The sequence below is a fragment of the Leptidea sinapis genome, chromosome 21 (genome assembly GCF_905404315.1).
Source record: "Leptidea sinapis chromosome 21, ilLepSina1.1, whole genome shotgun sequence".
Classification (NCBI taxonomy): domain Eukaryota; kingdom Metazoa; phylum Arthropoda; class Insecta; order Lepidoptera; family Pieridae; genus Leptidea; species Leptidea sinapis.
Genome location: NC_066285.1, coordinates 4,287,095 through 4,315,015, shown reverse-complemented (window position 1 = coordinate 4,315,015; position 27,921 = coordinate 4,287,095). Strand labels below are relative to the sequence as shown.

General features: G+C 34.3%; 1 protein-coding gene across 2 annotated transcripts in view; it reads right to left on the bottom strand.

Annotated features, from left to right (window-relative positions):
• LOC126970402 (DE-cadherin) overlaps nt 1-27,921 on the bottom strand; it is a 199,558-nt gene that overhangs the window by 99,177 nt on the left and 72,460 nt on the right. Inside the window, exon 1 of one of the 2 annotated variants that reach the window (XM_050816232.1) lies at nt 25,165-25,203. The exons of the other annotated variant lie outside the window; for it this stretch is intronic. The gene's annotated coding sequence lies outside the window, so the exon portion shown is untranslated. Of the gene's footprint in view, nt 1-25,164; nt 25,204-27,921 lie in introns of those variants that run through there. 2 annotated transcript variants of the gene reach the window in all.

Genomic DNA, 27,921 nt, shown 5'->3' with positions numbered 1-27,921 from the left:
ACCCGACAAAACCACATACTTGCAACAATCATCAAAATCACTATATTTAGGTACACATACTAACCACCATTCAAATTCAAATATTTTTATTCAAAATAGGATGTGACATCTCTTATAGAAAGTCAAAAACTACCACTCATTCCAAAATGAATGCCTCAGACCTGAGAAGGCACAACAAACTCAGCGGGTTATTTTTTTTTTCATCGAAAAAATATGTTTACAAAGAAATATTGTACAATTAAACATATTGTTTAATAGCCTGAGGGCGGTCACTGCATTCCCAATCTGTGGTATCATTAAGAAAGTCATTTATGTTACGGTAAACTTTATCACACAAACGTTTTTTAACAATTCTTTTGAATAACGTAATACTTTTGTTTTGAACATTTTCTTTTTCACAAAAGACTTACTAACTCGACTTAGCCGAGTAGCAGGCATTATAAGTTTATGTCTGTTCCTGGTGTTACACATATTACCACTCCACACATCCTTTCAACTCAACACATTAAATATGTATTTGAAATGTTTCAAATGTAATTGAAATGTTTCAAATCTGATGTCCTGTACTAAATTATGTTTTTATTATCAATGAACCAAACCTTAACTAACTTAATTTACCTAAGAGTTAGTGAAGAAATTTATGGAACATCATTCCTTTCTGTATCTGGAGAATAGCGTTGTTAGCTGGGCTTCAGTAAATTATTGCAACTTTCATCAAAGGTGAATAATCCTTGAGAATTCTTTGTTAATTAAATAAGTAGGTGTCACCAATTCGCGTGCTGATGGCGCTCTGAGAGAGATTAAAATACTCAAAAAATTTAGCCGGTAATCTTCTAAGCGCTCCTTTATAAAATTAATGTCTACCGTAAATATCATTAATCTAGTCCCAGGTTGCCCTATCGTTTAGATAATCTGCAGTTGAGTAATAAGATTTACAGCACAGCCATTATTTATATTTCATCATAAAGCCTTTTAAAATTTAAGGATGACGAACGTAAACTGGGAATTTTACCCTAATGTTGGTAACAAACTAACAAACAATTCCTTATTTATCGTGTTATATTTAATTTTTTGATATTTAAACTAAACAACCGTTTCTGATGAAAATTAGTACGAACTACGAACACAGTCTGAGATAAAGGGAAAAACGTAAGGTATATTTTATACTGAAATTATAACCTCTACTTGCCGATAACTTAGCGAGATATAACCGAACTCCAAGCGATACGAAGATATGTCTAACTCAAGTCCTTGAAAACACTTAACTTAAATATTAATGATGCTTACCTTGCCGACTGTCTGGGTTAAAGAGATCATTTGATTGGCTGTCTTATGCCTTGCCTCAAAATATGTTAAAATAAATTGTATTGCAATAAAACTTCCTACGCTGAACCACTTTAATGAATGCTTTAGAAGGGCTTACATACATACGAACATTGTTTTGAAGATTTAAGTAAATTTAAAAAATATAACTGAATTGTTTTACTATTAAAATTTTTATAAACAATGAAATTTAAGTATTGATTAATTTTTACTACAACTAATTTGTGAAAATCAACATTACCCTGTTAATAAAATAGAAAGGCTAAGGTTTCTTTTTCAATGCCAAAACTATTGAAACCGAATTTCGTCGAGTCGACAGACAGTCTATAAAGTGTGTGAGCGGTATTGCCGATTGCATGTCTTGTCACGCGCTCCTTCACACTAACAGACTATTATAGGATATTGTAATATTACAGCGGCTGGTACATATATACCTGCGCAAAGAAATTTCACATTTCAACCGAAAACTGAGCATTATTTATAACATCATTTTCGAAGTAGCCAGCGAAGATAGTCAGAAATTCCACACTTGGGTGGATAAAATAGGGAACAAAAGTTGCCGTCATTAACGATTAGTTCGCTCATTTAACAACTAATAAATGTTGTTTTTACTTCTGCTTATCACTCAATAATCCTAATATACTTTAATTATTATTAATAATAACCAATCAAGTAATATTAAATAATCTAAGGCGACTGATTTCTATATACCGGAGACGATTTTACGTTTTAGATAATATGCATAATATATTTTCGACAATCAATCATTTAATTAAGCCTTTTATCCTGAACCATATAATGTGTATCTTTATCAATTTATAGTTTTGTTTACGTAATACCTCTTAGTATAGTCTGCCTTGGCATAGACCTTTTCTAAATTCTTCCATTGTGTTCTATTTCTAGCATACTATGTCTATAATAGAAAGATATATATAGGAAATTTTAAAGAATTTGATAACTCAATTCTCGCGCAGACAACATCAATGTCAAGACAATCGGTGGAAGAGCTACATACACGTAAATTTCTACAAGATAATAAACACTCATTTTGGAAGAAATATTACAATAAAAAATAAATCAAAGTGAACTCGATAACAATGAAACACAAAATGGCATTTAATATATTGAAATGAATTTAATATTTGATAAACGTCGAAATAAATGTAATTCATTGGGACCCCTAAACTAATTTACGAAACTCATTTAGCACCCAACAAAGGGGACTCCACCCTCCTTGATAAGTCTTCACTCCTAATCAAATAGTCACTAAAATATATACAATATGCGTGTGTATATATTTCCTTGCACCCTTCAAAGTAGAAGGCTAATAAGAAGAAAGCCCGAAAAAGTATATTAGGGGTTAGATGAGATAAGTCCGGGAGGTATGGACATGAGCGTTGACATAAAAAGGTACGTAAGTATATCATCTTGGGTTCCGTACCTGGAGGCAGGGGCATGCATTGGTTTTCTAGCAAGGTAGGCACTGTCAATCTAACTAGTCGCAGTTGCGCTTTATTCCGACAGTACGACATAAGTTGTATGAAACGCTGCTTGCTTTGTATATGCAATTCGTATGTAAGTTCATTAATTAATTAATTATAAAGTTATTAGAAAACAAATTTGCCGTAGAATACGTACTGTGTGTAGCCGCGCGTGAGCCTTTATTGGAATAACTCCACAAAAATTGTTTTGAATATAAAATTTTATATAAATTTTAAAATAGTATTTTTACTACAACTATTATACCGGTGCCAAGATTCAGAACTTCCAAGCGGTAACTTACAAGATAAATAGGTTTAAAGATTTCTTGAAAGCTTTCAAGTAATTTGTAGTGCGCCCTTAAGGAGATGATATCAGACTGAAAACCTTACCTTTTACCTTCACAAAGATTTACTTTATAAATAATTTTCCGACAACAGCCAAGATAACAGCATTTCATTCTACGAATGACCTAGTTTGAGGCAACAAGAGAAGTAAAAGCTGTGCATAGATTCTAAGAACATGATAAAGGAGGTTATATATTTTATTGAGTGCTAGAATATGATCAAAAGAATGCTCCATTGAATGATCAAGATTCTTCAAGCGAAGTGCCAATAACATGATACTTACTATGCATGTGCAAAATTGAAACAGACTTAATGCTAGTTATCGAACTTCGGGTTACATCTTCAATTAAAAATAGCATTTTTTTTTTCAACTTCAAAGCCACGAGCGGAATTTCGCTGCTAGTCAGAATTTTTGGTTCGATTAATTATCCTGACGACAAAAGAAGACAGCGTCTCGTCTCTTATCTCATAAAAAATGAATTCCAGCATTAAATTGAGCTCCATTCCAATGCATTTTTTTTTTCTTTTTTTTTAAAAGGTAAAAAATGTCTATCACCAAATAAATTAATTAGAAGGAAACCGTACAATTTTATAAGATATATGTATATATAACAGTATGTTTTATATACATAATTATTTGTAGTTAAAGTAGCAATAAAAAACACTCAGTCAAAATTTAACCCGTTTGCCTATTGTGGTTTATGTGATTACAGTCCGCTGACAGACAGATGGACAGCTAAGTATTAGAATTCACATTTACTACGGAACCCTAGAAACGCTATTAATGCTTGTCTTCCCTCAAAAGCTTACCCCTGCTATAATTTATAAATCAACTAATACAAACGGCGGTAGACAAACTCAATAAGGAAGCTGGGGAAGGAAAACAGCTGATCGCAATGAATCGAAAAGCAATAAATACGAGGGCGGTAATTTTAGGGTAGGCCGTGTCGACCGCGTCATTAATCAGTTGACCCCAGCCTCGTCTACGTCACGAGTGACGTATTGTGTAATTTTTATCAACGCCCATTTGAACAATAATAAGTATACCTATTATATTATAGTATGAAGACTTCCAGATACTATTATATTCCATAAATATCATATATAACATTATAGAATACAGGGAAAACTAACCTAAAAAGGAATGGTGCACAGTGCACTTAACATTTTCCTTTTGTAAACGATGCTTCATTAGCCAGTTGGATACAATGAATTTAAAAAAATCCTACTCAGAAAGTATTCTAAAATTAACATAATCTTACTGCCGGACGGGTAAAAGCATCAAGCAACCCATCGGAAATAAAACCCCCAATCTGTTTCAACAACTCGTCCTTAAAACATCAGTTAAGTGATAATAAGACTCCCGTTTTTTATGGAGGAGGACAGATGAGCAAACATACGGGTCACGTGATGATCTCCGTGGCCGACATTCTATTGTAAGACCAGACAAACAACAAGAGCATTGCAGCCTTAATTAAAGCGTCGAATTCACGTGATCACAAATCTAAAGAACAATAGTACGTTTTTTTTAATGAAAATAAGGGACAGGACGAGCAGGACGTTTCATCCAGTTCAGCTGATGGTAATTGATACGCTCTGTCCATTACAATGCAGTGGCGCTCAGGATTATTGAAAAATCCAAAAATTCTGAGAGGCACTTCAATTACGCTTGTCTCCTTGAGACATTAGATGTTAAGTCCAATTGGCCCAGTAATTTCACTAGCTACGGCGCCCTTCAGAACGAAACACAGTAATGCTTAAGCTTTACTGCATTACGGCAGAAATACTTGTCAGGCGGAGATAGAACCGGGAGCACCAGGGCGAGAGTCAGCGGTTTGAATAATTGTGTTACCGATGCTTCAAAACATAGAATTGGACCTGTTTACCCCTCGCCAAGTGCTAATTCGCACTGAAGTTGTCACGCACTATTTGCGCAGGTATATTTCGCATTCACCCATCCGATACCCTATGATAGGTACTTCTGTACTCCTCGCAGCAACGTCGTAGTATAACAAAGGTTTGCTGAGCGGTATAATACAAGATAAGAAAATGTGAATAGCGGCTATTTTTTGTAATTCGCAATTTTGATCTTGAATACATGTTTTTATAGCAGCATACTGTGTTGAGTTCAGCTGTTTTATTATCGCGGTATATGAGCTACAGCCCGCTAACAGCTTGGCAGACAGACGAACAGCGGACTTTATTTTTTTTTTAATTCCCAAGTCGATCCCTATGTCGCATCGGTAATTGATTATACACTAGTTCTATTTTTTTCTTACCTCAAGCATGAGGATCTCAACACGTATGGGAAATAAGATAATCTTTTCCATTGGTTTTGCTTCTTTATTCCGTTGTTAAGGAGACTTAGCTACGTACAAACAAACTATAGAATGAATTTGATGTTCGTTGTTTTCAGAACGACATGACGTGGGAACTTCCATAAGCGCGTACGCCAAGCTTCAATGGCTGTCAACGTTCAGAAGTATTACTTGATGTCGTAAGAGAATATGGGTAGCGGTAATCAGTTGCCATCAGCTCACCCGTACGCTCATTTGTCCTCCAATCCCATAGAAATTATACTCACTTTTAGGTCTTTGAAAGCAGTCTTCACAAGGTTGCCAAAGGCCAATTTAAATCATTGAACCTAAAATAATCGTATACAAATATTTGGATTAATTTAGTGAAATTCGTATTTTAACTAAGCAAACTGCTTAACATAGACTAAATAGGATTTCATTCACCCGAGTATTAATTAGGTAATTAGTAGTAGAGCCTTTATTTTATTCAAATTTAATTTAACAATTATAAACACTATTTTGTATAAAGTAAATTTTATTTGATAAAGCTTTTATGTTTAAGAATCTGTAGGTAAGTCCAATATGTTTATAAATAGAAATATATTTATTTACCATTGTTCAGAATGAATTCGTTCATAACGCTTTAATCAATATTATCCAAAATGTTTACACTTTCACTTGATAGATGGCGTTGTATTTAATTGTATTCAATTTGCATCGCGCTACAACTATTTTCTACGAAAGAGTGTGTAATGCTGTTTTTTGTGGAATAAATTTGTTTCGCTGCGAGGTACTAAAGTTTAATTGGTAGTGTCACAGGATTGTTGTGTATTAAGTACCGGTATTGTATAACCATAGGGAGTAACATTAACATAGCATATTAAAACAATACTAATTGGTAACAGTTATGATACTACAACAGTTCTTAAAGGTGCTTTGACATGGGGAGAAGAACGGATAAGAAAATCTCAGCCCATCTATTAAATCATAAAGCAACTTATCCTCTTAACAATTTTAGGTGATCTGCGCAGAACCAGACAAGAACCATGTATCATTATTCTCTATTTAATCTACTATACAATAGTAAGCCTTCTTTGTCACAGAAGCTTAAATATATTTCTTGAATTTGTGCTCAGTGAGTACTAGTACACTGTCTGGTATTTTGCTGCAAAAATTTAGTACCAAGACTTATGAAGGAGCCCTTAACTCTAGCTTTGTTTACAGCAAGATGTTCCAAAAATCTTCCTTACTGAGAAGAAAACATGACGTGACGTGACAATCTATGGATGGATTTCTACAATTGCTCAATGATAGTCATACTCATGATAGTTTACCAGTGGGAGGCTTACTTTGCACAGGATGCCGGCTAGATTATGGGTACCACAACGTTGCCTATTTCTGCCGTGAAGCAGTAACGTGTAAGCATTATTGTGGAAATTAACTGGGCAAATGAGACTTAACATCTTATGTCTCAAGGTGACGAGCGCAATTGTAGTGCCGCTCAGAACTTTTGGACTTTTCAAGAATCCTGAGCGGCAATGCATTGTAATGGGCAGGGCGTATCAATTACCATCAGCTGAACGTTCTGCTCGTCTCGTCCCGTATTTTCATAAAAAAAAGTAAATTTTTTAAGCCAAAGGCCGTCAAGAAAGGCAAATTACTGCCTAATAAAAAGTCCCATCAAACCAATGTCAATTAAAATGGCATTCATTTATTACAACGGTATTCGATCGTACAAGAGTACTTCCAAGGGCTTTCGAACATAGAAGGTTTTTACAAATTACTTTAAAACTGCAGACGAGGAGTATCCTTCGCTCGATATCCCTTGGGTTTTGCCGAAATATGGCCATTAAAATTATTCATATTATACAAAATTAGATATTAGAATGTCATTGCATATGCAATAGCTAGTCTGACCATAAATATTAATACAATAATGGCAAATGTTTATTTGCAGATCTTATTGCCAGTCAGAACAATATTGTCGTATAGATACTTACGTACTTTTGAATGGGGAAAATATATAAGACAAAACTCAGATTCTTTCAAATTCTATGTCCATACTAAATTTCATCAAAATCGGTTGAATAGTTCAGCCATGAAATACTCATACTATATTGGTACTATTAGTAGTTATTAATATAGTGGGCTTGGGGCTTTCTTTGTTAGCATTCTTAGTTATTATTTTTGTAATTTTATAGTTATCATGCGTATGCTATAATACGGTTCGCCATGCTCACTAAAATGGCAATGCTGTGTTGTGTGCCGGGCCGTCTCCTATATTTCCTTCTTTTCACGAGCTCTATTACGAACATATAGTAGATTCAGTAATTCAATTAACAATTTAAATGACGATTTTAAAGCTTAAGTCGAATTGAATTAAGTTTATTTTACTTTGACATGATATAATTATTGTACTATAAATTTTATAGTGACGAAATATTTGCACGGATTTCATAAATCTGTATTATAAAAAACGAGGAAAGCCCTGCCCATACAATTCTGTGCCGCTCAGGATTCTTAAAAAACCCAAAATTTCTTAGCTGCACTACAACTGCGCTCGTCACCATGACGCTATATAAGGTCGAGAACGCTCTTATTTCCAATAATCACTTAATCGTACCGCTAAGCCTGAATGAAGACAGGGCGAGCGAGAAGTAACAAGTAATACAGAACACATTTGATTATTTTTAATTAGGTTAAAATACAGAATTACCGTAATATGTAATGTTAATGCACCCTCGGCACAAATGTATGCAAATCCCATACGTGTGAAAAGCTCTTATTAAACCGGTGTTAAATCGTTTGCGTGCTCCGTGTGACGTTCCGTAAATTTCCGTTTTAAGCCTTCATAATATATAATTAATTTATTCATTGGGTATTCATGCTAAAATTGAGAGGAAAAATTGTGTTTCATGCAAATTTTTTAAAGGTTCGTATTTTGGTAATCCTAATGGTGGATTGTAAAGTGATATTCTTTCTTTAAAAGCAATTTCCTGAGCATTATCATCTCACCGACAGGCCGATGAACTAACGAAATGATATTATAAGAATAGCTTAAAAAATTGGAACAGCTTCACAGTGTGAATACATAAGTCACTATTTTATAACCAGTGAGAGGCTCCTTTGTACAGCACAACTGCACCTATTGCTGCCATTAACCCCACAAACGAAACATTACTATGTTTCAGTCTAAAGGGCGCCGTAGCTAGTGAAATTACTGGGCAAATGAGACTTAACATCTTATGTCTCAGGGTGACAAGCGCAATTGTAGTGCCGCTCAGAATTTTTGGGTATTTCAAGAATCCTGAGCGGCACTGCGTTGTAAAGGGTATGGCGTATCAATTACATTCATCTGAACGTCCTGCTCATCTCGTCTCTTATTTTCATAAAAAAAAAACTAGGCACAAGTTGACGTTATACCACATCAAATCTGGATCATGGTATACTTACGTGTATATATATATCACATATATATACTCACATGTATATAAATGTGAAGGAAGACAACGTACCCACTTAACTGTTTACTGGAACTATAATTATTTTTTCATCCCATCTATTAACACAACGAGATTCACAAAATGAGCCAGATTCGGACATTACTTCAAACACACAGAATATAAAATCAACAACAATCTCTATTGTCTAATAAAACTGTAACAATAATAATGTAAAGTTAATAAGTTTTTAGTCGTTTTATTATAATATACTATTTAAATTCAATTTAGTTGTTACTCTATGTTACATTAAATAATAATATTAATATTAATAATTAAATATGAGGCGTCTATTATTTTAGTGGGTTTTTCGGGCGCAAAATATATTTTAGCTCGGGCGAAGTACTTTGAGTCCCTCGCTACAGGATTCCCTACTAAAGAACCCATACTTAAAATATTATTTTGCTCCCTAAAGATATTTATTTCTCACTAAAAACATAATATAATCACTTACCTACATGAGAACATAATATGATGTAATAAGTTATCAACCGTTCTTAACATGTTTAAGTTCGTACTATAGGTACTATAAAATGCCGAATGAAGCGTGGTCAATATCAAAAGTATATAAATTACAAAAAGAGTAGGTTGATACATTAAGAATATTAATTTAAATTAATAAATAGAAAATTGGATAGTGGAGTGAGATCCCCTAAATGATTAACCATTAGTAACGATTAGTTAAATCCGATGCGTGATGTCGTTAATACCATATGCTCGGGTTTCATGGGACGCGGCGTAGGATTTGTTATTATTTATTACTAGAATACACGCAATTTTAACACACATGTTTACTGTGATGCTAACACTGACAAATAAATAAATAAAATAAAAAAAAACCTTATATTTCTTGCAATAAAGAGTTACAAATTTTTTAATTGCTACGGTTAAAGTTAGTAACTTTTGTAAAACTTATTTGTTAGTACTCAAAGTTTTTTTTTTGTTTTAGTTTATATTTGCAAGAACCCCTCTACAGTTGAAGGCCTGCTCCAAGGATTGCCAGTCTTGTCTGGTTTGTACTATCTGAAGCTCGTTTTCCCATCTAGCATAAGGTCTGCCTCTTTTACGTACCCCTTGAGGTCCATTCCATACAGTCACCTTTTTGGTCCATCTTTGGTCTTGAAGACGTGCCACATGTCCCGCCCATTTCCATTTCAAGGATTGTGTGTGTGCGATCACTGACAAACGTGAGCGTTAATTGATTGTCGACGACTCAGATGAAAACCATAAATAATTAAACTAATTATGAGCTTATAGCAAATCATATTACAAGTTGAGTAGTTTTTGCGGTTCGCCCGGATGTACATACATAAAAACAGACATAATACTTAAATAAAATTTGAAAAACAAAATTTTATGAACGATGCGGGACTCGAATCCACGACCTCCGGCGTTCCGTGCCGGTGCTCTAGAAGTGAGACTTATCACTTTAAAAACATAACATATTGTTTAGACATAATTCTATAAAGTACTCTTTTGGATTTAGTAACGTTTGAAGAAAACACAGCAAGTATTCTTCACAAGCAATATTCAATGTACAATTTTACTTTGTTGCATATAGTAATAGTAATAGTTAGTATATAATATATATAAAGTTCTCGAATGGCGACCACGTAGGTATCGGAAGACGAACATTGGTAGGCCCCTCATAAGATGGACCGACGATCTGATCAAGAATGCCACAATACGTTTGATGAGCAAGACTAATCTTCTTGGAGATATTTGAGGAGGCCTTTATAAAGAAGTGGATGTTTCCCGGCTGATGTGATGATGATGATGATGAAATATATAAAGTATTTAAATTATAATAAAATTTACAATTACGGTTCTTACGACCCTGAGAGTTATATAGCAGTAGAAGTTAACACAATAGTTTGACTATCTTTTGTTGTTTCCTGAAAACTCTTCCGAATTTTTTTAACGTTTTATTTACGCTGCCTACCTAGCCTTCATAAAAATAAGGTACGCATTACTATGCTACAAAGATTCTAATCCTATGACATAAAGTTGACTAGGCTTTTAGTAGTATTGGAAAGGGTAATGTGGTAAAAGAAAATTTTGCATAAGCACAAAATAGCCGTGAAAGGACTACCTGAACAATAAATGTTTATGAGAAGCTATCAAACTCTGCAAGTGGGCCAAACAATGGTTCCCCATTCAGGTCATTTAACACTTCAATGCAGTGTGAGCAATCATTAGAAAGTAGTTCAAATTAGCTTTAAAATTACGAAAGTTTTAGCAGAGTGAAGTGAATGAAACTCCAGTGGGGCTAACACTCGGCAATGTTGAATTTTTAATGCGGGTATTGTTGAAAAGATTCTCATTTTCATTCCAGAAATGAGGTGGACATTAATATTGCATTGTCTTTGTGAAGGCACAAGCGGCGCTTTTCTGTTCTCAGATCATAGCAATTTGAGAACAAATATTAACAGCCTCATTAAAAGTTTCTTAGAAATGTCGTGATGAATTTTTTTGTTTTATTAATTTGCATAGATTATTCAATTTAATTCTGGCTTTTGTTTCGCCGAAATACTTGCTCATAAAAAAAAATTACGTGGCACAATGAAGGTAGTTTCACAAATTATGATTTCGTTACATGCATGTTAATATAAACCAAGTGTTGTTATGTCAACTTTTGTAGTTAATGGCTTTGGTGCTGTCGTCGTCATTGAACAAGCGAGTTTTCACAATTAGTATGAGTCCATATAGTGGGAGGCATCTTTCCACAGTATGCCGGCTAGATTATGAGTACCACAACGGCGCCTATTTGTGCCGTGAAACAGTTATGTGTAAACATTACTGCGTTTCGGTCTGAAGAGCGCCGTAGCTAGTAAAACTGGCACCATTTCCGCGTTGGATAGCTAGGCTTATCCGTTTTTTTCAAAAGCCCTATTAAGGCGCGAAGTAAGTACTTTGTACTACGCCTCTGGGCCCCACGGGCCAAGTGTCTCGATACCAAACGGCACAAAGATGTAAGACTCACTGAGACCGACATATTTGCGACGCTTGCTGTCTTCGGCAGTCGAAGCAAAAGCCCCAGCACCAACTGACTTAACTTGGACATGAGAAGGAGCCAGAGTGCTGGCGCAAGTCGCGTCCTTATTATATCATACGACAACCTCTATAGCCCAGTGGTTAGTGACCCTGCCTACTGAGCTAGAGGTCCCAGGTTTGAATCCTGGTAGGTGCAATCATTTATACGATGAATATGAATGTTTGTTTCCGAGTCATGGATGTTTTTATGTATTTATGTATGTTTAAGTAAGTATAGACAACGATACCCATATTTAATATTATATTGAATATATCGTTGTCTGTACCCATAGTACAGGCTATGCCTAGTTTGGGGCAACATAATTTCTGTAAGAGTGTCTCAATATTATTATTATAATACTTATACAAATAATTGGCGGAATTAACACTACAGAAAACTCATCCAGATTTTGGCAAGACAACACGTCCTGAGGATGCCTCGTGTAGATGCGAAACACGTATTGAATTGTTTAAAGACAAATATTGGCGGAATTAACACTAAAGAAAACTCAAATCATTTGTATAATTATGGATTTCCGCAAAGTAACACCTACTTCAATAAATAAATTATAATACTTAATAATTATATCAATTATATCTATAAAATAAATCTAAATCAAAACAGGCCAAACATAGTCGTTTTGTTCTAATAAAATCTTACAACTGCAGCAAAGCCCACTCGAGAAATTATTACTATGAGTAACTTTTGTACTTGGGAGTTGCTCAATAAACGGACTGGAGTCAGTCGCTATCTTTTGTTTTTATTTTTCTTTGATCTCGCAAAGGTATACAAACACTTTTAGGGTATTTCAACTCGCCTTGAAAGGTTACGGAAAGTTTAAAAGTTTTGGTCATACATTCTCATCTAGACCCTATTCTTTCTTTTGGATTTTTTGTGAATTTTGTTTTATTCTTTTTAGACGGAATTATCAATAAGGAATGAAAAAAAATTTTTTTTTTACCAATTTTACAATTGCCCATAGACATCTGGAATACCAATACCAGAGGTGTTGTAGTAATTGCTAGTTGGGGAAGAGTATTATTATTTAATATTATTGTTATGGCTTCAAATATAAAAGTATCTCTGAATCCGAGAATCAGTAATGTGTGAGCATTATTGTATTTCGGTCTGACGGGCGCCGTAACTAGTGAAATTACTGGGCACATGAGACTTAACATCTTATGTCTCAAGGAGACGAGCGCAATTGTATTGCCGATTAGAATTTATGGGATTTTGAAGAATCCTGAGCGGTACTATATTGTAAGGGCGTATCTATTACCATCAGATGAACGTCCTCGTCTCGTCCCTAAAAATAATAAGTTTTACTAAGTATTTTCCTTGTTAAATGCGAGTGTTCGGTACACATTTAAATCACTTCGTTCAAAAACTTCATCTGCAGTCCTCCTGAAAACGAGATCTGGAAAGGTCTTGAACGTCGGGTTAACTAAAATAAAAATTTAACTTTTACGCAAACATCTAATGTTAAACTGTTATAATTACACGCGTTTTAATCCTTTAAAAGTGTTTTATTTAAAAGTTTTACTAAGACTAGGTACTTACTACATTACGTCATAAAAAGTATAGAAGTACATTTATATTACAAACAGAACATATTTTATTATGTCCAGGCTAGGTAGGTATTAGATTTCGGTAAAACTGTGAAACATTCTGAATAGGCCTTGAACGTATTTCAGAGTATTTTAACGACGTGGCTCACGATATCGCGAGTTACTGCAATAGCACTTCAACAACAGGCCACGATTGGTTTGAAATTTCACTTTAAAACAACTTTCAATTTATGCCTCTATGAATACTGTTGCGGGAATTGAACTTGATAGTAAAGAATTGGTTTAATTTTATTTTAATATTTAAGTTTTGGGATATTTTGCATAGCTTTTAGAAATATCTATACTAATATTATAAAGCTGCAGTGTTTGTTTGTTTGTTTGAACGCGCTAATCTCTGGTACTACTGGTCCGATTTGAATGATTCTTTCAGTGTTGGGTAGTCCATTTATCGAGGAAGGCTATAGGCTGTTTTTTTTTTCAAAATTAGGGATCCGTAATAAAATTGCTATTTTGTAACACAAGGTGTAAAATCGAAAACCTATTTTTGCGTGCGCTGCAAAAACTATTGACAATAGAACAAAATGATGTACAGGCTATAATATAGGCAATATTTTATTACTTATAAAACTATCGCGTGAATTATACTTTATATGGCAAAACAACGTTTGCCGGGTCAGCTAGTTATGAAATAATTTTAAACCATTAATTGTTATTTTTAAGTGATATCACTAACAATTTAATTTGTAACCGTGAGCCACAACCTGAGAGTTGTACAAGATTTACGATCATTGCGTCACTCGAGCGTTTAGCTCAGTTGGTAAGAGCGTTCGGGCGGAATCCGAGAGGAGGTTTGAGTCCCACATCGGTCATAAATTTTGGTTACAAATTTAATTTGTATGATAATATTCTTCCATTTTCAATGAAGTTTTATACATAATAATAGATCTATATTATTGGTAGATATAAAAAAAACTCTTGATGATTCTAAGGAAATATTAAGGAATTCTTTAAAAACCAATTAAAAACCATTAAATGCGATTCTAATATTTTGCTCATTATCATCCATAAAATATTAATATATCCTCATTTTGAACCAATCGCCGTCTTGCCGACTGTCATTTTAAAAACCTACATATAAGTAGGTTATAAATAGCAGGTATGTATGTATGTATGAACTATATACGAATATTCAGTTAAGTATATTTTAGTGGTTATCTATTACCGGGCTGGGCATGGGCAAGCTCAGAATTAATTAAAAGTATGATCAATTTAGAAAAAAAATACTTAATTTAAATATTGTTCATTCAAAAATTCATGCATACAGCGTGTCGCCGACCCGCGGGTTTTATATTTTCCCCCATCACAAATCACTTATGGCTACTTAAGTTTAGTTTTAAGTTCAAAATTCTTTTAACAAATATGTCGTGTGGTGATGTATTTATAAGCAGATCATAAAATAATACATATTTATAACGCGGTCAATCTGGGCAGAACTTTAAAATGCTTGCTCTGGTAAGTTTCGAAAACAGTTGGCAGACTGATAACAGCTGTTCCCTAGACAATTCAGGCGTAAGAAGGATATTTGTTCGTACAGAATATAATAAAAAAAAAATCATAATGTATAAAGCATGATAAAAATAACTCGAGTACGTGACTCAAGATGAAATCAAAGCACAGCTTCGTACATTATCTGGCTCGATCCACTCGAGATAAACGCCTCCCGTTTGCCTGTAGTAGGTCTGGCTACTATCTGCAAGTACATCTACATTCTCAATAACTTCAATCTTACCATCGTTATTATAAAAGATATCTCTAATAGATTTTCGCATATTATTAGCTATGTCATACTATTTCGTAAGAGGAAAATTTGTCTTTATTATTTTATATTTCTTTTGCTCCCATTTATTCAATTACAAATTAACTACATATATATATATATATATATAGTTCAATGCTTAAATTACGAAATAAAAAGAAAGTAAATAAATATTAAGAAATTTTAAGTTTCATACTATGCATGAAATTCTTTCATACTCAATCTGAAATATTAAAAAATATTTATATATCAAAATTCGTATCTGCAGAGGTTCAACTGTATATTATGCATAAATGTAAATAAAACTAGAATTGCATGTTTCGAAAAAGCTGAAATTGAAGCTAATGTGTCTAGACACTCTACACTCTTTGGGTAAGTTTAAAGCTTAAAACGTCATGATGCTTTGAGCTCGTGACCTCGACTTCAATCTCTGAAGCCTTAAAGCCGCTGATAACTTATTCCACGAAGTCACTTCACGAATTAGGTATATATATACATAATTTCAATGATAATAATTATAAAAACAAAACTTTTTAAGCGACTCTTTTTTATGTCGTGTGACCCGTATCCTACCTTACCTGAGAAACAAATTAAATTATTAATATAAACCTTTAAATTATTAAATAGTTTCCCCCACATAGAAAGCTTTTAGGCCCTGTCCGTGAGTAAGCGTGAGGTTACGGTAAGAAATACATAAAGCCTTAATAAAATGATTAGGTACTAGACCGTTTTTTTTTCACGTTTTTAATTTATATTGGTTTTTAAATTTATATTACCTATATAATCTTCGTAAAAAGTTTTAAGTAATAAAACAGAATATCTAATTAAGTATTTTACGGACTAAAACTGGGGTTCTGGTAACAATGGTTTGATATGTTGTAACAATTATCACAATTAGGATGTTTACGCGGTAAATATATATTTTTTACCTTTTGAATGTATAATATCAATGCATGCAAACAAAACATCATATTCGTCATCGTATATATATTATATATACGTACGTATACTTGTATACATACATTTAGCAGTGGGAGGCTCCTTTGCACAGGATGCCGGCCAGATTATGGGTACCACAACGGCTCCTATTTCTGCCTTGAAACATTACTGAGTTTCGGTCTGAAGGGCGCCGTAGCTTGTGAAATTACTGGGCAAATGAGACTTAACATTGCCGCTCATAATTTTTGGGATTTTCAAGAATAAAAGGGCGTATCAATTACAATAAGCTGAATGTCCTGCTCGTCTCGTCCCGTCTCGTCATTTCAAATCACGACTTCATTTAATCTGCAGCACAAAATGAACTATACGAGAGCTGATATAATCTGCAGCCTAGAATTAACAACGTGAGGGCTCATGTATATCTGCAGTCCAGAAAAATTTCTCATAACACATTATTCTCTTTCAGACACGTCACGAACGCGATGTGACAGCTAAGATGATTTATAGGCAACCAGGAAATTGATTGGCTTGCCCTCTGTTTGCCGAAATATTATGTTCGTGGAAAGGAATCGTTCGGAAAACTTTACTTGCACTTGAGACTTGAGGGTGGAAACATACAAAAAATTCTCAGTGAAAATTCGAATCAAAAGGCATAAAAGACTTTTATTTTCTCAAAATTGATTCGTTTAGAATTCTTTTTGATGTCATTCCTAATATACTAGATACTACTACCGCTTCGGAAACACAGAGAGAAGAAGAGGTGCAAGAAACTCTCCCAGCATTATTATTTTGCGCTCTTTTTAATGAAATATACAATATTCCACAAATAAATGATTCTGATGAGTAACTATGAAGATAATATGTATTTTAAATTAATTTTCGATTGGTGTTACTACAAAGTAAAGTAAAGGTTAAGGTAAATTAATTAAAGGAAAGTAAATTAAAGGTTTATTGGGTTCCGAAGCTGCAAACAACATGAATTGTTTTTATAGTGTCTGAATTTCTTCAGATACATTTTCATTAAGCCGAATTTAAAAAAAAGTAATTAATTGTAAACATTTAAAAATCAATCTTCTGAATGAACGTATGAAGTAAACAAATTTTATCTAGTTGTAATTTTTGGTTTATACCAAAAAAAAAATAGTTGTAATTCTTGACAAAATTTTTAGAAAAAGGATCATAAGGGTTATATAAAGTGTCTCGCCTCGTACTTATTCTCTCTTTCTAAAAAATAAAATAAAAAAATATTTGATATGTTTCTCGTAAGTAATTACAAAAATATAAATTTTAACTGGACTTGTTTACAGTTCGCGAGTTTCAATTATATCTACTAGTGCTACCGCTTCTGAAAGTTATTTAATAATAGACTATCATCTCACAATATAATAATACGAGATAGTTCATCACAATTAGGAATTAATACTACCGAGAAAGCTTACCATAAGCTCCACGAATCTAGGTTAAAATTATAAGCCGGCATATCAGCGGTATTATTCTCCATCTGGGCTGTTATCTATCAGTTGACGTCTGCATGACTTATGACTGTGACGTTCAGAGTAATTGATTGGCGAGGATATGATAGCGTCGTACTAACTTCGATCCGACTGATACGGAGAACAATGAACGTGGAATATGCTTACAGATATAGCTACTATAATATTAATGACTTTCCTAATGATACCAGTGAGAGGCTCGTTTGCACAGGATGCCGGCTAGATTATGGGTACCACAACGGCGCCTATTTCTGCCGTGAAGGAGAAATGTGTAAGCATTACTATGTTTCGGTCTGAAGGGTGCCGTAGCTAGTGAAATTACTGGGCAAATGAGACTTGACATCTTAAGTCTAAAGGTAATAACGAGCGCAGTTGTAGTCCGCTCAGAATTTATGGGTTTTTCAATAATCTTGAGTGGCAGTGCATTGTAATGGGCAGAGCGTATGAATTACCATCAGTTGAACGTCCTGCTCGTCTCGTCCCTTTTTTACATAAAAACAATAACAATTTGGGAATGGAGCTACCGTCTTCAGGCTATATGATTCGTAAATGTTATCGTAACTTTGTTTCTTGCATCCGTTCACAGGTCTGAGGAATAATTTGACATTCAAAAAGTGTTTTTAAAATATTTTTTGAATTAAAATATATGAACATGAATACCTTATATCATTTATACATGTATGACTCGAACTAACCTCTATTATGGGCAATTCACGCACACTAACACAATGTGTCATACAAACCGCGAGTGTAAGACGTACCTTGTCATGCACTCTAAACTAATATTCCTGGCCTGTTTTTATCGGTTCAATCAACACAGCAAAAGATTCTATCTAGACGTATAAATTACCTAAGATGAATACATACAAATTATTGTAATCGTATATTCTAACTATGCAACTTTAAAGTCTATTGTGTTTAAATAAAACACATTTAAAGGATTAAAACGCGTGTAATTGTAACTGTTTTTACATTAGGTGGGGGACAGTGCTCCTGAAAACGAGATCTGGAAAGGTCTTGAAACGTCGGTTTGTCTAAAATAAAAATGTAACTTTTACGCAAACATCTAATGTTAAGACAGAAACAATTACACGCGTTGTAATCCTTTAAAATTGTCCTTTAAATATGTAACACTTGCGTTAATCAAAGAAAATACTAGTCTATTGTGTGTAAATAGACATTTTTAGTATACATTAGTATAAAGTGATATAACAGAGTATTCGAAGCCGAATATTAAACTAACATAAACTCAAAGATATCTCTATGAAGGGAGCCCTAATAGACATAAATAATAATCAAGATTATAAAATGCCCCCATTGAGATTACATTAGTGGTCATTGCCCTGTAACGTACGTTGTTCAATATCTCCCATAACATTATATTCAACTCGGAACTAATGCTAAAAAGCAATGATCGACCAACAGATATTAATGCTTTTACAGCCATAGTTCGTCGTTAGGCCTCGCTATAGAAACATGTTTTTATGGGCCGTTTCGAGATTATTCCTTTTGCTTCTAGATACTTGACGCTGCAGCTTTTTATTGAATACATTTCTAGTTACGCTGCTGGTTCTAATGCGTATTAGGTCTTTATGAGTAATAGGTTCGGCGCGAAACTAATTGCTTTGTATCTGTAAGTATTTAGCTTACTAAATAACTAATTATATGGAGACCAGTGGGAGGCTCTTTTGCACAGGATGCCGGCTAGATTATGGGCACCACAATGGCGCCTTTTTCTGCCGTGAAGCAGTTATGTGTAAACATTACTGTGTTTCGATCTGAAGGGCGTCGTAGCTAGTGAAATCACTGGGCAAATGAAAATTAACATCTTATGTCTCAAGGTAACGAGCGCAACTATAGTGCCGCTCAGAATTTTTGGGCTTTTCAAGAATCCGGAGCGGCACTGTATTGTAATGGACAGGGCGTATCAATTACCTCCTGCTCGTCTCGTACCTTATTTTCATAAAAAAATGCTGTCAGGCAGCACAAATGCCGAATATAATAAACAGCGAGCGACATTAATCATTGATCTTCAAGACCTAAATAAAATGTAGCTAGCTTTCCTATACCCTAGGCTCATTTTTGAGTATAGTCACGCATCGAGTTACGTTCTCTTGATAGGGGCATCATTTATACCATAGCTATCTATAGTGAATGACTTCGTTTAAATTAAGAAAATTTGTCTAGATCTTTTGAATTTTTCGGCAGTCGTCAATATTGGTTATAGATATTTTTTGTGAACAACTTCTTAATAGACATTCATATCGAAAAGGTGAACAATGAATAGCATTGGTCCCAGGACAGATCCTTGAGGAACACTTATATGATTGTTATGTACTTACTCACTACGAGCACTGTTGAGTTGCAATAGCTTGTCTCCCGTTTGTAATATAGGATTCCAACCATGTTCCCAATATCGAAACAAAAAGAATTGCATCGCAAGTGGCCAGTAAGTTGCTACGTTTAATATCCACAAGTTCATTGTATGCCAAGAAAGCCGTGGGCAGCAACATAAAAGAGTAATACGGTCGTAACTGCGGTCGCATCATAATATAGGTACAAGTTTTACTAACACATAAACTTTTTATTTCGGACTTCGCTTCATATAATCATGCGAGTGCGGAACAACTTTTTACTGGGGTACTCTAGTTTTTAATTAATTATGATTTTCATATGGATTCACGGGTATGAAGTCTTAGTTACTACTGTGTATTGTTGATACCGTAACATACTGGCGTATTGACTACCTGGCAGCCCGATAATTCGTGACCAATTTTGACTAACCACATACTAATGCACACATTGTCAGAATGCTAAGGAGCTAATACTAAGCCTGTTTGAACTTATCAATCAAAATTGGTTACATTAACAATAGATTCGCTCACCTTTTCTATCTTGTTGTATCTCCGTTAGATATCTCTCTCGCACGCTTTCACTGTCTTATATGCTAGTATATTGTAAGTTATGCCAACAATACATTTGAAACACACACAAACAATACATTTACTATCTCAATACCTACACAGAAGGAATAAAGTTCCATCTTCTAAGCAAAAAATTAATATTTTCGATGACATTGAGGGAATCAAAGCCAAATTCAAAGCCTTTATTACAATAACTGCAGAGTGTGGTACTTACATTATTTTAAAATTAATTACATAAACTATACTTATAATAAAAAGAAAGATATCCATATTATTCTTTCTTGCTTTCATTTTTACATTTCTCACGAAATAACAAATGACCTCTCAGACCACCAGGTGATGAGTAATCACTACCGCTCGGCCCACTCTTCAGAGCCCAAGACACAAAGAAGCCAGTTCCCCTCGATTTCTTAAAATACAAGGATAAATATAAAGTTATTTGTATTGCTTTTGGAAAGTACTTTTATTTTTATGAATAAGATACTTGGCAATTCTGTGTGTCAGAATAAGCAATGTTGTAGTTGTCAAAGTTTGTTATAAAGAAAGGCCTTAGATCATATGTTATACGTCTAGACTCTAGACAGACTTTGCCATCTGTGAAAAACGTCAAAAAAATGAGGTTGACAGTTAACCTCTATTTTGAGCAATGCACGCACACAAACTGATTCCTGTCACCGATTTCTACCATCGCAAGACACGCAACAAATTAGGATATCGGCTCTACCATCTGGATGTGTGGCGGTCCTCCACAGTGCGGTTTTCAAGGGGCTTTCTTCCACGTACCTACTACAAAGCTGTGGAATGAGCTTCCTTGTGCGGTGTTTCCGGGTACGGGGTACCATCAAAAGAAACGCGTACACCTTCCTTAAAGGTCGCAACGCTCCTGTGATTCCACTGATGTTGCACAAGAATGTGGCCGGCGGTGCTCACTTAACACCAGATGACCCGTACGCTTAGTAGTGTAGGCTGAGCTTGTCACGCACACTAAAGTAATAAACCTGGCTTGTTTTCGTAGTCATTTGTTTTTTGTTTGTCTAGCAGGAAGAGGCTCTATCCAGATGTATAAATTATCAAGAATAACTCCAGTTGCATCATGTATTATTAATAATATTTAAGTAAAAATTAACGAAAATGGAAACTCTTAAGTTGTTCTTTTGAGCCTAAAATGTCACAATTAGTCATGAGTCAATTTAATTTCCGCTCCAGCTCAAAAACAAAATGTACAAGTTGTGTCGAACTGTTCATCCGACGAATTTAAACAGCATGACTAAGCGGAACGACAAAAAATTACATTACGGAACAATTACAGGCGAAAAAATCATTACCACGATTATCCATAGTTCACGACCAGTGTCACTGACCTCCCGTAGATGAGTTGTGTCGTTAAATTAAACATGTGACACAGACAGAACGAGCATCTTGTGCTGCAAAGAATGTGTCCACAATGACACTTACCGCGATTAGTTCAAACGAAAGATAAGCACAGAATCATTTCCAAATATAGTACAAGATGAATGACTCAAACATCCGCATTAAAATTTAAATTACATCGAGTAAGTAATCAATATATAAACCATTTGTTATAATATTTAAGTAATCTCTCTCACTTCTTGGATATAATGTACAAATTTAATTTGTAATAAATGAAGATGAAGGAATGTCTGGGCTAAAATGTAATAAGTTGAAACGTGGTTTTAAAAATATCGTCATATTTTTCTATTTCTTAGAATAAAATATTTGGCTATTTCACAATCTAGAAGACGAGAAATATTAAAATTAAGGTTAACAAATAAAATGGTATATCGATTATTGTGAATGAGTTTAATCAATTGAATACAAAACCAATTCAATAAAAGTACCAAAATCAATACATTACATTTTAACGTCTGTAATAAAAAAATATATATATATCAACAATTATAAAGGGATCTTATTGTAGTATAATTCCTGCCAATATACCTCAATTTTACTAAACCTCCTATATTCTGCTTTCAGATTGCCGAAATTCCTCAAATTTTCAGTTATGCTTCGTTAATTTATTAGCTAATATCCGGACGACCGAGCCTTGTTCGGATTTTTAAGAATGTGCAAAACTTGAACAAAAAAAACTAATAGGAAATCTGGATTCGATCCGGGGTCATCTGCTTTCCGGATCACCCTTATTGTATATGTTTCTCATTAAAACACGGATAAAACTACATTTTAAAAATTGAAACCTAGCTAGATCGATTTATCGCTCCCAAAATCTCTTGTAAACTAAATTTTATGATAACCGGTGGAGCCGTTTCCGAGATTCAGATTATATATTATATAACTACAAGAATTGCTCGTTTAAAGATAAAAGATTCATTGATAAATTTCATATTTTTGCACCTTGGCCCAAAAATGTATAAAAGGGTTATCCGACGTCTACTTTATACCCGATGGAGATGGACGCCACAACCTGAGAGTAGAACATACACAGCAAGATTTACTGTTTATGCGTAATTCTGACAGTTGGCTTAGTTGATAAGAGGGGGAAGTAACCCAGAGGCACGGGTTCGAAGCCCGCATCATTAGCCGGAAGACGCCCACTGCTGGACAAAGGCCTCGCCCAAAGATTTCCACGACGATCGGTCCTGCGCTGCCGTCATCCAACGTATTCCGGCGATCTTGACCAGATCGTCGGTCCATCTTATGGGGGGCCTACCAACACTGTTGGTACGTGGTCGACATTCGAGGACTTTACTGCCCCAACGGCCATCTGTCCGTCGAACTATATGCCCTGCTCACTGCCACTTCGAAGCCCACATCTCATAAATTTTAGCTTCATATTAAAAGTCAAAATAATATATAAAATGTAGTATCTACTTCATAAAAGGTAAATAACCTACTGCATGCAAATCAAAAGGTGGCCAGGACACGTATTAAAACCAGTTCTAAGTTGAAAGTGAACTTGGCATACTTGCAACTGAATTATGCAGTATAAATTATTGTTGAACACTCGATGAAGGGCGGCTTGTATATATTATAACGGTTTGAGTTTGTGTCTTGTAACCAATTGATTATAGGTTCTGTATATGGGTCAAGTATGCTGCTATATTTAAGTTAACATGAAACATAAGATGAAGCTGGTAGGTATTGTAAAGTTCCACGTTTGCTCACGAGTGAAACAAGTTATCTTTACTATGTAGCACTACAACCGGGGACATCCGCACGCAACCGATAGCCGATTAGCACTGCCTTCCGCTGTACTGTGCATTCCCTTTAGCACTCAACGTCACACGGTTAATGTCGCTGTCGATGTCATGACAGTGACAATGATTATTAACACATACTTAGTTCAGACTAGATGTCAATACACTACAGGTATCCCTCGCTTCTTCAATTGCGTATAATTTTAACCGACTTCAAAAATGGAGGCGTTTTTCAATTGTCTCATTAACTTCACTATTTTGAAGTTAATATAATTTATCTAAATTTATCTACATATTCTAAGCAAATTACTATTAGAAGTCGTCCGTAAGGATGAATTATCCATAATAGTGCTAAAACGAAAGTGAATTTGTTTTCAATTATTTTGACCTTACTTTATATATATATGTAATTACACATGGTATTACTAAGTAGGTACTAATTTCTTCTAATATATACAATTCTCGTGTCATGGTGTTAAACTTCGAACACCTCCGAAACGGCTTGACCGATTCTCATGAAATTTTGAGTGCATATTGGGTAGGTCTGAGAATAGAACAACATCTATTTTTCATCCCCCTAAATGTTGAGGGTGGTCCTTTTAATTTTTTTGACATTTTTTTTTAAATTTGTTTGATTATGAGTCAGCATTAAAAAATACAAACAACTTCAAATTTTCACCCATCTACGATCAACAATTACTTTTGTATCGCGATTTTAATATCGGCAATACACCGTTTGCTGGGTCAGCTAGTTTTATTATAATAACATGATTTTAAAGCAGCAATTTTTGACAAACACATTACGAGTCGATGGTGTTTTCAAAAAATTGTAAGTAATTATTATGTTTAAGTGTGTGTGTGTATTTAAGCACCTTTGTTTCGGTTCGAAAGGCGCTGTAGCTTGTAAAATGGGCTAATGAGAGAACATCTAATGGCTCAAACTGACGAGCGCAATTGCGGTGACGCTCATAATTTTGGGTTCAATGAAGAATCTTCTTTCTTGAAGAAAGTTCAAGAAAGAAAGGTATTATTTACTGTCAGGTCAACGCCTAGATCGTCTCATAACTTTTTCCCAGAAAATAGGACTGATATAAGAGATATTAAGAAATATACATAAATAATTTACAATAATAGCATGTTTGGACAGAACGATATTCTGAAATGCAATAAAGGAAATGAAAATACACCTACTGGTAATACACCATTCTCATTTCCTACAAATAGTATATCTTTTATACAAATCTTAATGAACATTTGGTATTACTTACCCACTGTTTTGTATATCTTAATAGAAATCGACAGCTTGAGGTTTTTCCTATATCTATAAATATATCCATCTTTGATTACATACCTGGAAATAAAAAAAGATAAGATTAGTAATGGTTGAAATTATATGAAGAGATTTTTGGTGCTGAAAATAATTACTGCGGAAAAACTGCATACGTAAATATTCCTTTATTAATTTGAGTGCACTCATAAGATATAGAATTAATTATATTTATTTTGAATTACTTTCAGTAAGTAACTAAGGATATCTCTAATTTATCATAAAAATCCGTCATTTCAGTAGGAATTTGAACATCTGATTTCAATGCTAACTACCAGAACAGAAGAAAATATTTAAGTACTAAAGCAAGAACTTGTCAACAAAAATAATTAAAAACAAGTTTCTATTCAATATTTTAAAGTTTTTTTAGGAAACACTTTCTTTTCAGGTGTAATATTCGTCTTTAAGCAACAATATCTTTAGGTACTGATATCATTCGCCGTTATTATATCACCGCCTATATTATCTTGCAACACTGACGCCATTAAGGCAGGTTTACACGCTTTTTCTTAAAGGATACTCGTTTTTTTTTTATGAAAATAAGGGACAAGACCAGCTGGACGTTCAGCTGAAGATAATTAATACGCCTTGCCTATTACAATGCAGCTCAGGATTCTTGAAAAACTCAAAAAATTCTGAATGCACTATATCTGCGCTCGTGAGCTTGAGACATAAGATGTTAAGTGTCATTTGCCCAGTAATTTCACTAGCTACGGCGCCGTTTAGACCGAAACACAGTAATGCTTTACACATTACTGCTTCACGGCAGAAATAGGCGCCGTTGGCCATAACCTAGCCGGCATCCTGTGCAAAGGAGCCTCTCACTGGTGATGTATTATCTTGAAAACAACGCGCAAAGAACTTGATTGTATACAAGAAAGTTAATTGAAAACGGCACTGTGGATAATCAAATGACTAACTTGGCAATTCGCTTTAAAATTCAAATAATTTATTACAACACACTTCGTTTGATATCTCAATACTGAGGCACTCCACGGCAGGCGTGTGAGCAATCAAATGGGGGAAGTAAATTTGAGTCTAATTGAACAGGCGTACCTACGCCAGTTGGAGCATTGTACAATAACTCTACGAAGATTATCACTTAACCTAGATTCGAGATGATGATTGGAATTAAAGAAATGATTTTGAGAATTTAATTTGTTGAAAGATTTAATATAATTAGTCGTAGTAATTCGTTTTCAAATTATTACTATATATATACTTATTATTACGTCATGTGATCAAACTTATACGTAGTTAAATACTCTGATTGAATAAGTTCATGCTTTGACAATGTGGTAGCTGGAAAATATTTTTTACTTTACTATGCTATAAATGTAGTTTAAACTTTAAAATATTAATAGAAAGGAGGTTGAAGGCCGATCTTCAAACTGATACACTATAAGAATCACAACAGTTTGGTACGCCTTAAAGGTGTACTGCATGTTCTAAACTGCCCAGTCACTTTGAAGCCAAAATGGCTTTGTTATCCAGTTGATTGTGGCACTTAGATGTTATTCGAAATTTTCGCTACCGAGTATTTTTTATGCTTCGTGAAGCATTCAATATGATTATTGTAGAAGTGGTTAGAGTTATACATGTGGTTTATGAGATAATTGGTCAAAAAAAAGTTCCATAACTGGAAGGTTTTTTGTCAACGGATCAGCCTAGCTATCCAAAGTGGAAATGCTGCCAGTATTCTTGGTACGCTTCCCCGTAATGATAGTTTTAATTAAATGTAATCATAGTATTGTAAGTATAGTTTAATAACATTTGTTTTGTTTGAATAAATGTATAAATCTTTTAAAGTTCCATATAACTAACTGAAAAAAAAAACAATTAAGAAGTTCTAATATAGCGTGTCTGAAAGGAATCTTGGCGCTTAGTCACTTTGCATTCATAAAACATGGCACGTTATTTCAAAAGAATAATTTCACACACATCGTTAGTTATTGGACGCATTTAATGCTTCTGGTTAGTACAGGAGGAATAATGAGAGCTTGTGAAGAAGGAAATCCAGTGAAATTATATTAAATTGATTTAACTTTAAAGCGTGTTAAACAGGTAATTGTTATCAATGTAAACCGGACCTAATGACTACATAGACATGTAATCTGTATATTATATAGTCTAACAGCCGTTCCCAATATACTATCAAGAGATAGAGATAAATAACTACCTTCTACTGTCAGTGAATTAGCTGTCAATAATCTGAAGCTGTCCCAATATACCGTATAATTCATTCTTATCGCCTTATATTGGTACGCGTGAATTGCAATTTCTATACAAACTTCTATCGCTGGTAAGCTGTACGTCGTACCATTGACAGACAGCGTGTACGGATAAGGTGAGTTAATAACCGTCGATAATTTTATTGGGACAAAAGTCAACGATAGTTACGATTTTTATCTCACGTAAGAGATAGACTGAATATTGGGAACGGCCTTAAGGCGTTACAAGTCTAGTTGTTTTAGTCTGTGGTCTATGATGTTAATTACTTACTATATGTAACGATGACCCGAACTGTATTGACTTGTACTGTGTACCACGAGCATTTCTTTGAAAAATTAAAACTCGCAATTCAATCCAGTAACTTTTAGTTGCTTTTTAACCAAAGACCCATCAGTAAAGATTGTGCATGCTAGTTTCCGAGGATTAGGTTAGTTGAGATGATTGCCCAGTTTCAGTAGCGAAGGTG